General features: G+C 44.1%; 1 protein-coding gene across 1 annotated transcript in view; it reads right to left on the bottom strand.

The window, feature by feature from the left end:
* Positions 1–12841, bottom strand: part of LOC111953101 (engulfment and cell motility protein 3-like) — a 48799-nt gene that overhangs the window by 13124 nt on the left and 22834 nt on the right.

The raw sequence follows: 12841 nt of genomic DNA, 5'->3' as shown, positions 1-12841 counted from the left end.
CCACAGCCCAGAAACAGGTTCAGACTACACCCAATCTTCTTCGCTCAGGACCAGCTGCTGGACGAGCTCTTCTGCCATCTGCATCCAGCTGCTCAATAAGACTGGAAGGAGATGAGAGCACGCAGGAGGACTTTGACAAGGTAACACAACCACCTGAATGTCACCAATATAGCTCACTCTTTAATCTCTAATGTCTCACTCCACCCCATGTCTCAGCATCACATCATCTCCTATTCACCCTTTTCCCACACTGAACTCTAATGTACAAGTCAAGAACAGCCTCTTGCCATTTGAAGACAGATAGTTGAAGGGTACAGGGAGCATGTCTACAAGTAGCGAGCAGGTATTAATTAACGAAAAAGTATGTGGAAACCTGCTCGTCGAAATCTCTTCCAAAATCATGCCATTAATTATGGAGTTGGTCCCCCTTTGTTGTATAACACCTCACTTTCTGGAAGGCTTTCACTAGATGTTGGAACATTTCTGCAGGAACTTGCTTCCGTTCAACACAGAGCAATTCGTGAGGTTCGGGCACTGATGTTGGGCGATTAGGCCTGGCTCGCAAGTCGGCGTTCCATTCATCCAAAGGTGTTTCGATGGGGTTGAGGTCAGGGCTCTGTGCCAACCTGTAGTTCTTCCACCCGATCTTGACAACATTTCTGTATGGACTTGCTTTGTGAACTTGGGGCATTGTCAGACTGAACCAGGAAATGGGCTTTCCCCAAACTGTTGCCACCAAAGTTGGAAGCACAGAATTGTCAGGATGTCATTGTATGCGGTATGGTTAGGATTTCCTTCACTAGAATAAGGGGCCCAGCCCAAACCATGAAAAACAGCCCAGAAACATTATTCTCCTTCACCAAACTTTACAATTGGCACTATGCATTGGGGCAGGTGCGTTCTCCTGGCATCCGCCAGAACCCAGATTCGTCCGTCGGACTGCAGATGGTGAAGCGTGATTCTTCATTGGTGAGAACGCGTTCTCCCTGCTCAGAAGTCCAATGGCGGCGAGCTTTACAACCACTCCAGCTGAACTTAGCAATTGCACATGGGACTTTAGGCTGTGTGTGGCTGCTCGGCCATGGAAACCATTTCATGAAGCTCCAACAAACTGTTCTTGTGCTGACGTTGTTTTTTAGAGGCAGTTGGAACTCGCTAGAGTGTTGCAAACCGAGGACAGACGATTTTTACTAGCCACGTGCTTCAGCACTCGGCAGTCCATTCTGTGAGCTTGTGTGACTATATCACTGTGAGTCGTTGTTGTATTAGACCTTTCCACTTCACATAACAACACTTACAGTGACCAGAGGGAACCTCTAAGCAGGGCAGGAATTTTACGAAACTGACTGTGTTGGAAAGGTGGCATCCTATGACGGTGCCCACGTTGGAAGTCACTGAGCTCTTATAAGGCCAGTTCTACTGCCAATGTTTGTGTAATGGAGATTGCATGGCTGCGATGTCGATTTACAACCTGTCAGTATTGGGTGTGGCTGACAAATAGCGCGAATGTCCTATACTTTTGTGTATATATAGTGGTATGTGTGTTTATTCATGTCCAAGCGTGATGCAGTTGTATCGTCTGATGAGATGGTCTATTTGTTTACATTGCCAACCGTGGAGCGGCAAAGTGTAATCTAATTTAGAAAATCAAACTTCAAAGCCACTCCATGGCACCCGGAGTGGAATGGCATTTTTACCTGCAATGCGCACACTGAAAACAATAACAAGTGCTCTGTGTCCTGTGAGCCACCATGGAAGCATAGTATGCAGGAATAATACCATCCATCTGGCATCTGCCACAGCCACACAGAGTAGAGACACCAGAGTTGAATCTATAGAGGCCTGTGGGAGGCCAACCAGCTGGGGTATTAATTAGTCAGTTGTAAATCCGTTAAGAACGGGACATCAGATTAGGTCATCCAGAAATGGCTAACCAGAAATGGAATATCGACTGGGCTGCCCTATTAAAAATGTATAGATACCGTGCTAAGGTAATGTAGGAAAGACGGCTGGATGGACCCAATCCAGGCTATTTCCTTTCCTATGTTAACGTACACTGGACTCATCAGACAGATATTCATGAACACCAAACCAGACAACTGGCCCATGTTTTACAAAATGCTCTCATGGTCATAAACCTTAACCTTTGACCTTTTTGAGTGGAGCGAGTGTCCAGCAGCAGGCCCTGTCTCATTGTTGCCCCTCTGTGCCTCCCACAATCCCGTGGAGCAGGGACAATGGCATTTAGAAGGCACAAAGAAGAAAATCCACTCCCATAGCAGAATCAGAGCGAGGGAAGAAAGGTTCCCTCACAATCAATTGGTTCCATCAGCAGTAATTTACACAAAGAGATAAAACCTCCTGGACACTGACAATGAGAGATGGACAGTGGTCAGCCAACAAGTGGTCAGCCATTGGTTAAAAGAGAGAGAGAGGGGGGGGGGGGGATACAAAAGCACTCCTATGGGTTATTCTTAACTCCTTTTTAGATTTGTTCAAATCCTCGAGTCAGATTACCTGTTAGGTTTTTCTGATGGGAATGTTAAGGGGTGAATGCAGAGTACTGGTGCTGAGAGAATTTGTTTAACAGCTTGAAGAGTGGTGGTATCTGTCTCACTCCGTGCCTGTCTCACAGAAGATTCCCACCTCATACCTTCAACACCCATAATGTGAGATTCACACTCTTAGAGAAAACAGTGCCCTCTAAGAACCAAAAGAGTTCTTTTCGGCTGTCCCATAGGAGAACTCTTGAATACCCCTTTTGCGGTTACAGATAGAACCACGTTTTTCTAAGAGTGTTATTTGGCTTTTAACTACATGTCTCAGCCTCCTCCCTCCTCTCCTTCCTCTAACTCTGTTGGCAGTCTCTGCTGTTTCTCTCTACTCCATTGGATCACAACCCTGTCTCTTCCCTCTCTTTTCTCTCCCCTCTTCCCCTCCAATAAACCCCTAAACGTGCTGTCGATTTTCAGCCGTTAATCACTCCCTGGCAACACGCTGCTGCAGCTGGGGGCCTCAACTAAGGACTGTGTGTGTGACCGCCCCCCCCCCCCCACGCACATTTCGCCTCCAAATAACAGTCATCCACAACACACACACACAACACACACACACACACACACTGCTGGTATGAGGGAACAGAAACAGCTGCTTCCTCAAATGGCTGAGGTAAGTCTCCTGTACTGGGGTTCTGCTCCTCTTTCTATTGGTTAACCAAAGAGGAGTGACGGGCAGGGGAGAGAGGGGGCGGATCGGGGTGTGAGTGACTATCAGGGTGTCTGTTTTACAAAATAACCTCTCCTGGACTGCTGATGCCATAAAGGTGATACTCCTCTCTAATCCCTCCATCCGCGTCCTCTCTGTTTTGTTTCTCTCCTCTTCAATATTACATTTTTTCTCTCTCTCTCTCTTGACTGTGGAACTGACATTGTTGGCCTCTGGGTTGTACTTGAAAAGACAAAACATGGAGGTGAAGATACTCTATTTGATTCATAGTCATTTCTACGTGACTTTACACAGCTATGTTGAATAATGTTGTACAACAGGATGATGCCTGGGGATTTAAAGCGAGGTGGTCACTGAAAATGCTTTGTTTGGTTCCAAAAACGTATATGAAGGTCTCAATTTTAGTTACATTAGTGCCATCTCCTTGGATAATGTGTTGTTGTAAATATTTTTCTCTCTGCCTACATGGAGAAATACATGTTATATTACATGGCTATTACGTATTAGTATGGTTTTGAGGTCTTATTTAGAGCTATTTGAATACTATAAGTGCGGATGTAATGGTAGTTGCTGTGTTGAGGATAGCAATGATCTAAATTTCTGTGTTTTTTAATATAGAATCTTTTTTTGCGGTCCACCGGTGGTACAGTTTTAGTGATATGTAACAAGAATGTTTAAAACATACCCTGTTAAATCCTCGTTGATGAAGAGGTGAATTATTCCTTCCTGCTGCATCAGGAGGGTTGGCAACCAGTCCCGTGGTCCGAAGCGTAATTTTTCCTGTTGTGGTTGGGTTATGCAAGCCTGGCAATCTCAGGGGAGATGAATGTTCCCCTGGGTTTTATTTCTGGTTATGCAGGATCCCTGCACTATTAATTGAAGTGGTGGTGGTATTCAGAAATTCCTATGTGATTTCCTGAATATTGTGATTGAAATTTAATTTGTGTAATTATGCATTCATTGTGATGTTTGTAAGTGGTATGGTCCATGTGGATAAGCCCAGCTACTATACTTTAAAGCGTGTCGTTCTTGGTTCTTGGCAAGAGAGCGACAGGTTGTGGGACAGGTATTATTGAATGCTGGTGTTATTGAAGCTCAAACCTTGATTTATTCGTTTACCCTTGTTTTATGTTTCCTGTTCTTCCCATCGTCAATGTTATTTCTGTTTGTACATAGGTGTACAATAGTTTTGGTGTCTCTTCTCCACAAATAAAGGCCACTCCTGGGCACTGCACTGGGCCATTTTTGTCTGCCTCGCTCACTTGAAACCTCGACTGCTAGGTGCGGTCTCCTTTTTAACGTAGCCTTTGTTTAACTAGGAAAAGTCAGTTAAGAACAAATTCTTTTTAACAATAACTGCCTACCGGGGAACAGTGGGTTTAAACTACGCTTTGTTCAGTGGCAAGAACGACAGATTTTTTACCTTGTCAAAGCTCGGGGATTCGACCCACTAGGCTACCTGCCGCCCCACTAGGCTACCCTGCCGCCCATTACCCTGAACACAGAACATAACTCACCCCTTTAAACCCCCCTATGCTCTTTAAGACACCCTGCTTCTCAAGACACTGGATCTCTTCTTCTAGCCATGGTTCCAAAATAATGGGCAACTGGACATTTTTAAATAGCATGACCCTAAGCATGATGGGATGTTAATGTGCTTAATCAAACAATCAGAGGAAACCACACCTGTGTGGAAGCACCCCTGCTTGCAAATATACTTACTGTATCCCTCATTTCCTCAACGTTGTTTTCATTATTTTGGCATTACCTGTATTATTGTTATGTTTTGCATTCTATTCTCAAATTTCTTTTGAGGTGGGATTATTTTAGATTTAAAGAATAACAAGCTAGTGGCCTCCATGGGTGCTGCATGCACAGCCAGATCCATTGCTCCATAGAGGATGAGTTGTGGCAATTGCTACTGTCTTTGATCCATAGATACTGGGCTCTCCATGGATACTGGTAATTCGGAAGCCTGCCCTTCATGGGTCATGGTTATTGTGGTGCTCAACACAATCGTACATACAGTACCATTTCATTAAAGTCCTCCATACTGGTGCTGCTGACTTTGGAGAGGAGGGATTATGGGGTTACCAATGATGGACAAGAAAAATGATCAATTCCCATTGCGACGTCTGCCTTGGTGTCAAAGTGCAGTGTCATTGAGAGAGACTCGGAGTAATGGCCACACTGACAGGAAGAAGAGATAAAAGGGAGAGAGACCGAGTGGAGAAGAAGGGAGTGGGGGGGGGGTGATCGACTTGGTGTGGGTTTGGTGTGTTCTCATAGATTTCTGTGATGGATTTTGAAACTGGGCCGCAGTTAGTAGAGAAACGCCAGGTTTCCCTGTCTCACACACGCCACACCCTCCCGTATTTCCTCCCTCCTGTGGCTTTGTCATGTGGCCCTTCGCCTCAGAGAGCTCTATGTTTTGGGGGACCACGAGTCAAGCCTTGTCTGAGTGTGTAAAGCGTCACTGGCCCGAGCAGAGCAAAGAGTGGGGAACAGCTTGCCTTTCTCTCATCTCAAACCCACATCACACAATAGCTAGCTACTGAAATATATGAAAAAACAGTACATAATACACTAAGAATATACTGTAATACTTTTAATATAGTGGTTGTCGCAAAACTGTTTGCTTTGGTGACCACCAAGGGCTTTTCAATTGTTTTTAAGCCACACAGAGAAAACCATGGTCTATAGCCACAACACATCTGGTATGTTTTCTCTTTAAATAATCAATGGGGGAGTTGACTGTCTCCTGTATGTCCTTTAGGGTTAATGCAGGTTGTGCGTGAGCAGATCACCAGGACTCTGGGTCAGATAAGCCCACGTCTCTGACTGTTTAAGAACAAGGTGAATGCTCTGAACTATAGTGGAGGGACGTCTCAGAAACTATACGGCCAGACGACGGGGCTGCACCAAAAGAGGAGACCCCCGCCACCCTGTTATGTTAAGTCCTGAAATTGTTCAGCACAGAATCTTTTTTTCTGCTCTCTCTCTATGACAAACACAACATCTAACCATACGATGACAACACACAAACACCTCATAAGCCTGTACTCTCCTCCAATGGCCCCTAGAGGGCAGGGATCAGCCCCTTAGTGTGTGGTGTGTATACTTACAAAAACCTGTATTCGTCCATTTGTCACCCAATGATCAGAATCAGTGGCTGTGCATTATCTGCTACGTCTGCCTGTTTGTCACCAAAAACAGCTTGGGAAATGTTATGTGACGCAGGTCACAGGTCCACAACCCATTCTACACATTCACAGCCACGCAAGCAGCAACTGATCCTACCTACTTGTCCGTCCTATCTGGTCCATTATCTATTCATATGTCCTTGCCTTTGTAACGCAAGTGGGATGACCCTTTTTTAATACGTCAAAATAAGCTCATCGAAATGATCATGTTGAGTGCGTAATGGTAAACTCTCTTGACTTGGCGGTGGCGTGACTCGTCTCACCCCCGCCCCCGCCCTCTGTAGACGAAGCTGAAGGAGCCGTCTGAGGCCAGAGCTGTTGGAGCGTTCGCCAGCAGAAGGAACGTGAGTTGACCCCCCTGGCCTGTGTCAGGGAACCCCCTTCCGAAGATCAGCAGCCGACACAGACAGTCGAGAACCACTCCGCATCTCCGTGAAGAGGGGGTGGACAGGTTAAGAGTATGCCGCGTTAGAATCGAGAGGTATAGGGGGAAGCTGGAACAGCACGACACGGTGAAAACATAGGGAGACTAATGAAGGACGGTTATAGAACCGAAGAGATGCTGGCCTTTCTTACACCCATAGCTGCCACGATTCAACCTTTTTATTTTTTTTTTTTTTTGGTGTTGGTTATTATGTGGTCCTATCAGAAAAAGATAAGTTGTGGCAACTGTCGCCTGTCGCCATCACAAGTCTGCACTTTGGCGACGTGGAGGAGGACAATTAATTACAAGAACAACCCACATCGAGAGTCTCCAGGGAAGAAGAGTGAGTTTTACTAACGCAATACTCTTTCTCCACTGTAAGCCTTGGACACTGCCCATAGAGATTCTATTAAATTAGTGTTGTCGAGTTCTATTGGGCCTCGACACTGAATGACAAATTCACGCTCTGTCAATTGGCTCTGTGTACGAAGCTGGGGTGCCGGTAAACCCTTTTTCAGCCTTTTTCTCTGGCAGGTTTCCGGTGGCAAAGATTCAAAGCGCTGCTGACGGGGAAAGACTGCCAATCAACATGAAGGAGACAAAGGGCACAGACAACAGGTTATTGCAATCCGTCACAACCAGCAGAATCAATTATCCCATACCAGACAAACGGTCCTGAACACTCCTCGGCCTTAACCCCTGTATATCCACGCAACTTCCTCGAGCATTTCCACACTATGTAACCCTGGCCGCTCTCCATAAACGACATGCGCCTGTGTCCTGCAGGAAGTTCTAGTTGTTGGCACTGGCGTTCAGTGCGTCAGCGTTGACGTGGAGGAGGTACAAAGCTATCAAATTTTTGCCGTCGTCCAGAAACGAGACGGGAACTGAGTAGTTGATGTCATGTCAACAGGTTGTAATCTGAAACTCATATCACGTGATAGATAATTCTGTTCTCTCTTTTCCCAGAGTTAAATCCTCTATTCTTTCTCCTCCTGGGCATATCACATGCTCCTTCAACACTTACGTGTGTTTCTCTCTTGGTCTCCATATGCTCAGCCTCTCTTTCTCGTCCCTCTTAAATTTAAATTATACTTGTGTGGAAAGTTAAAACGCATTACATTACAAAGTAACATAATGGGTCGATAACAAAGGTGGAAATCTGTGTTGCTCCCAAGTTCTGCCCTGTGGACGGATGGACTGAGCGTGCTCCTGGGACGGGAAACATGAGCAGTGAGTGCATGAGGGAGCGAGCTGCGAGACCGGCTCTCCAATGGAGATCAAGCCTCCGCCTCCTGGACTGGGGCAGAACGTGCCCATTTTATCCTGAGGGCTTTGTTTACCCAGACAGCGCCGCTTGCTCCCCGGCAGATGCCACAAACCCTCCCGCCCAGCAACTTCAAACTTCCTTTTTTTCCCTTTTTTGCTATATACGACGACTTTCAGCCAAGTGCTGATGCAGTAGGCCAGGGTCAATAGGCAGGGCAGAGGAGTAATACTGGGCTCCTGTTCAGCGAGATGTAACGTTACAGATGCGCGCTAGAATGTATGAAATTAGAACAGATATGGTCTCTTTGTCGTCCTGTAAAAAAATAGGCAATTGTGTCAGTCTATTTCAATAATTTCTATTTGCAAGGTCAGAATGTTTTCATTCTAAATTGCACCCTAGTAACGACCAAGCCTGTGACATCTACACAGCAGGAGTGGACATGGAGGTACTGGTGAATCGACAAAAATCTAATGCGTAGTAGGCAAAGGTTTCATCTTTATGATTGCGGTAAATCGAGGCTGATGACCATGGCGATAATGAGAAATTCCTTGGGTTCTATAGGAAAGCGGTTCTGTCATACTTTTTGGGTGTGGGTCTGGGTCACAGAAGTGGAATTTTGACATCCGATATCAAGTGGTATTGTGGGAGGTAGGTTTCTGTTGTTGGAAATACTTGAGGCTTTAAGCTTTAAACCTTCAGTCCAGACTCTCCCTCTCCATGGGCTCCGTCCCCACGCTCCTCTGGCATTGTCTTTTAGGCGGAGAGTTATGTTTCATTTTTTTGTCTATCTATGTTTGTGTTTTTTCTACTTATTCGCTCGGGTGGGAATTTCTGTTAAAACTGGAAAAGATTTGTGAGGCAAGGATGCATGACAGCCACCTTCTGAAGGTAACCACCCAAGACTGAGACAGAACAGAGCCAAATACATATATTGTGGGTATATACTTCGTATATGGCTCGGAGAAGAGAATCCCTGGATTCTGACAGCTGTACTTTACCCGGACTACTCAAACAGAATCCCTAACTCCTGTTTCTAAAGTGGTACTTTAAGGAGTTTTGAGAAACAAAGAAAAATACTCTGGCTCAAGCCTATTCAAATCCCTATTTATAAATTAAAATCCTCTTTTAAGTGTGTGCCAGATAGTACTTTTGAATTGAGTGGCCATTGGCTCAACGAGGAAGCAGATCTTTAAATGGATACCTCAGAGGCCTCCCATAGAACTGGTGTTTGATGATGGTCATGATGGATTGACTTTTGTACTTTTTTTATGTAAAGGTCGGTTAGGATTTGATGCTGTGTTCAAACGGTTCTCTTAGGCAATGGGTTTTATTGCACCAAGAACTTGATCAACGGTACATCCAACTGACATGTTTTTATGGTACATTTAACAGATGATGTAAGCTACCGGTAGCAAGGATAATGTTTATGTGTCACTGACATGATTTCGCTATAGAGCACCATATAATATATATATATATATATAATAGCAGTATGTATCACGCTATTATTGGTTTGGCCTGGTAAGTTTTTTGCTCCAGAGAGCTTCGGTCAAAGGCAATTATATGGTTACCATATGATTTCAGGCCATACAATGAATATTAGGTTCAAATATTGATGTTATTGTAGGGTAACTTTAATTTTCATGACTGAATGAGTCCTGACAATAAAATCTTGACACTCGGTTCAAATTGACTAATATACTGTACAACAGTAACAAGTCCCTGTCAGTATGATGGACTTCAACTTTTTTATATTTCAAAATCTCATCCGGCCATTATTAATATAATAATGGGATTTGTAGCCGACTAACAATCATAATTCAAATGTTGAATATTTTCTTTAGCCAGTAAACTGGGTTTTAGGCCTGGAGTTGAGGTGATTTTGCGATTCCATGCATGTCCACAATTCCTCCATGGTAACCCTAACTTAATGCTTTACTAAGATCAGGGTTGACATGAATAATATGAATTTATAACATTCCGCTTGTCTAGCTTGGGTTTATGGTCTTGGTGAATCCTAGAAGAACAAATTCTAACTGTTAACTCATGATGATTTCGCTACTCATAAACAAGAGATAATGCTATCATTTATTGAAACAAAATCTTATATTTGATACATATTACATTTTCAAAGAAACATGAAACAGTTTTGCTTCCTGTCAGTGGCAGTGTTAAATTAAGTTGAATAACAAAATTTACATATAAGCAGCTAAAACAAAAAAATAGTGATGAATAGATAAAATTATTTCTCTCTAGGCACAAGTCTGGCCATTTTAAGATGAAAACACGCGTGGCAGCAAGACTGGTTCTGAGATCAACTTACAAGGTGGCTTTTTAAAAATAGAGCAACATCTTCTAGGCAGTTAAAGGTTGTGCAGTATACTAAACTTGATTGGTCCCTCAGCTCCAAAACCGACCATTCTAATACGAACAAACCTTGAAGATTAAACAGTGCCCCTTATATCACACGGCTTAACACCGTGGAGAAATGGCAACTGAGGGGTGGGGGCCAACATCCATAGCTAACCAACGCAATTATACATTTTAAAAAAATGCCTGACAGAGCTAATGAGTGAGTTGTTGATGCACAACCACGCTTGTGTATTCTAACTCTTCTCCTAACAGTAAGTGGAGGCTGCTGAGGGAGGACGGCCATAATAATGGAATGGAATGGATCAAAACACCTGGAAACCCACTGTTTGATACCATTATTAGCCCAAAGCCCCGCATCCTCCCCAATTAAAGTACCATTAACCAACCTCTGTGTTCCAACAGTAAAGTCCTGAAACAGTTATTTTTTGTGTGGGGATGGGGCCATATCATCAGGCACCAAACAATCAAGCCTCCGGCGAGGTGGGTACACGCACATGCTGCAATGGGCCGACAGTTGACCCACCCCTGGCAATACACTGAAAGGAGACTTTTAAGGGCCGGTTTCCTCAGACTCAGATTAATCTTGGTCCAAGACTAGATAGATTTCCATCCCGTGTGGATCCTAATAAGTCTGGTCTTGTTTTTTTGCCAAACCCCTCCCACACATAATACAAACACACATTAGGTTTGGAGATGCTGAGCAGTCAACGAAGGATCCAATGCGATCACATTTTGGTCTGTGAGTCAACCTTTTCAAAGGCAATGCTCCAACATTCCACCGGGTGATGTGGCATGTCAGAGCTCAAATCGCAAAATGACGCTGGAAAATGGCGCGAATCAGGACCTGAATCCTGCCTAAAAAACCTTTACAAATGCAGATTCTCCGCAATGAGAATGACTTTTTAAATGACTTAAATTTGAGTCTAAGACCACTGGCCATATGGGTCCTTACTGAGTAAAACATACATCCCATATTAGGCTTTACAGGGGTTAAAACAAGATAAAACTGAATCTATTACCAATAACTCTGGATAATAATGAGTGAGTGAGTGAGTGAGTGAGTGAGTGAGTGAGAGAGAGAGAGAGATATGAGCAGATGAGCTCTCACATTTTTCAGCAACGTTTTTACAAAAATATAGATTTAGAGTCAGATAAACTTGGATTTTTCAGCAAGGACATATACAGGATACTACCCTCCACAACATAACRTTCACTGCAAATCAAAACTCTAAACCCACAACCTGATTTTGGACCAAATTACCTGGAAGGATTCATACTACCAAAGATTCTTATTTCCAAGCTATGCAGCAAATGCTCTGGGAAACAAACAGAAACCTGAAAACACCATCCAACCTGGAACTGAGTAATGTTTAGTCTGAAGCTAKATTTAAAGCCAAGAAGAAAAATACATGAGAATGATATATTATACTTTATAAGGACTGAATGCTAAGATAAAGCCTTAGCTTTACAGAACATGTCTGACTGCAACTTCAATTTGCACTGAGGTGTGAAGTGAGAAGTGAGCTCAACAATGGCAGGAGAGTTTCACAGCCTACCCCACCCAAATACAGAGGCATTTGAAGCCCCCTCCCACAGTTCAGAGGTTATTACAATGCAGTACCCTCTGGATGTAAAAACAATGCCAAAGCATGAAAAAAAAAAGAAGCTCATTTTGGAAAATCAAGAGAAACTTTTTGCTGACTATTATAAAAATGGGAACATAAGCAACTTAATCTTCCACACAGACCATCCCTGGCATGGCACAGTACTATATAACACACACACTCTGTTAAGAGGGGGGGTGTTAGCAATGGGTGGAAACTCAGGATATTAGACAGCGAGGACTCTGAGTCAGCCAACGTCAACCTGTACAAGTCTGGAACAGTAATGGTACAGGGCAACCCCAAACAGTTTCAGCTGGACTTTCACATAATCAAAGAGGTAGCTCAGCAGGATAAGCTCTCTCTTGAGAAAGATATACCCACCCTGAGAGTGTCAGACCAGACCACTTCTTTATTCAACCCCACAGACGAGCAACCCCAAGCGGAATGTCAAACCTCCCAGCACAGAGTACTTCTCCCTCATTAAAATGAAGGATAAACTCACCCAGCTGGAGGTAAGGCAGTTGGAGCTGGAACAGCAGGTGAACACACTCCAGTCAGCACAAAAAAAATTGTCCAGCTCAACAACACCCCCTCAACCAGACACAGAGAGCTGGAGGTGGAGAGAGACATATCTACACTCTGGACTGTGGTGAGACAACATCAACCGGAGAAAGAGCAGGAGCAGAAGAACAGAGCACTAGAGGAGAAGGTGAAAGTGCTCGAGGAGAAGGTGAGAACGATG

Source organism: Salvelinus sp. IW2-2015, linkage group LG26 (assembly GCF_002910315.2).
Source record: "Salvelinus sp. IW2-2015 linkage group LG26, ASM291031v2, whole genome shotgun sequence".
Taxonomy (NCBI): Eukaryota; Metazoa; Chordata; class Actinopteri; order Salmoniformes; family Salmonidae; genus Salvelinus; species Salvelinus sp. IW2-2015.
The sequence above is the reverse complement of the archived record's forward strand: the minus strand, read 5'-3'. Positions and strand labels throughout refer to the sequence as shown.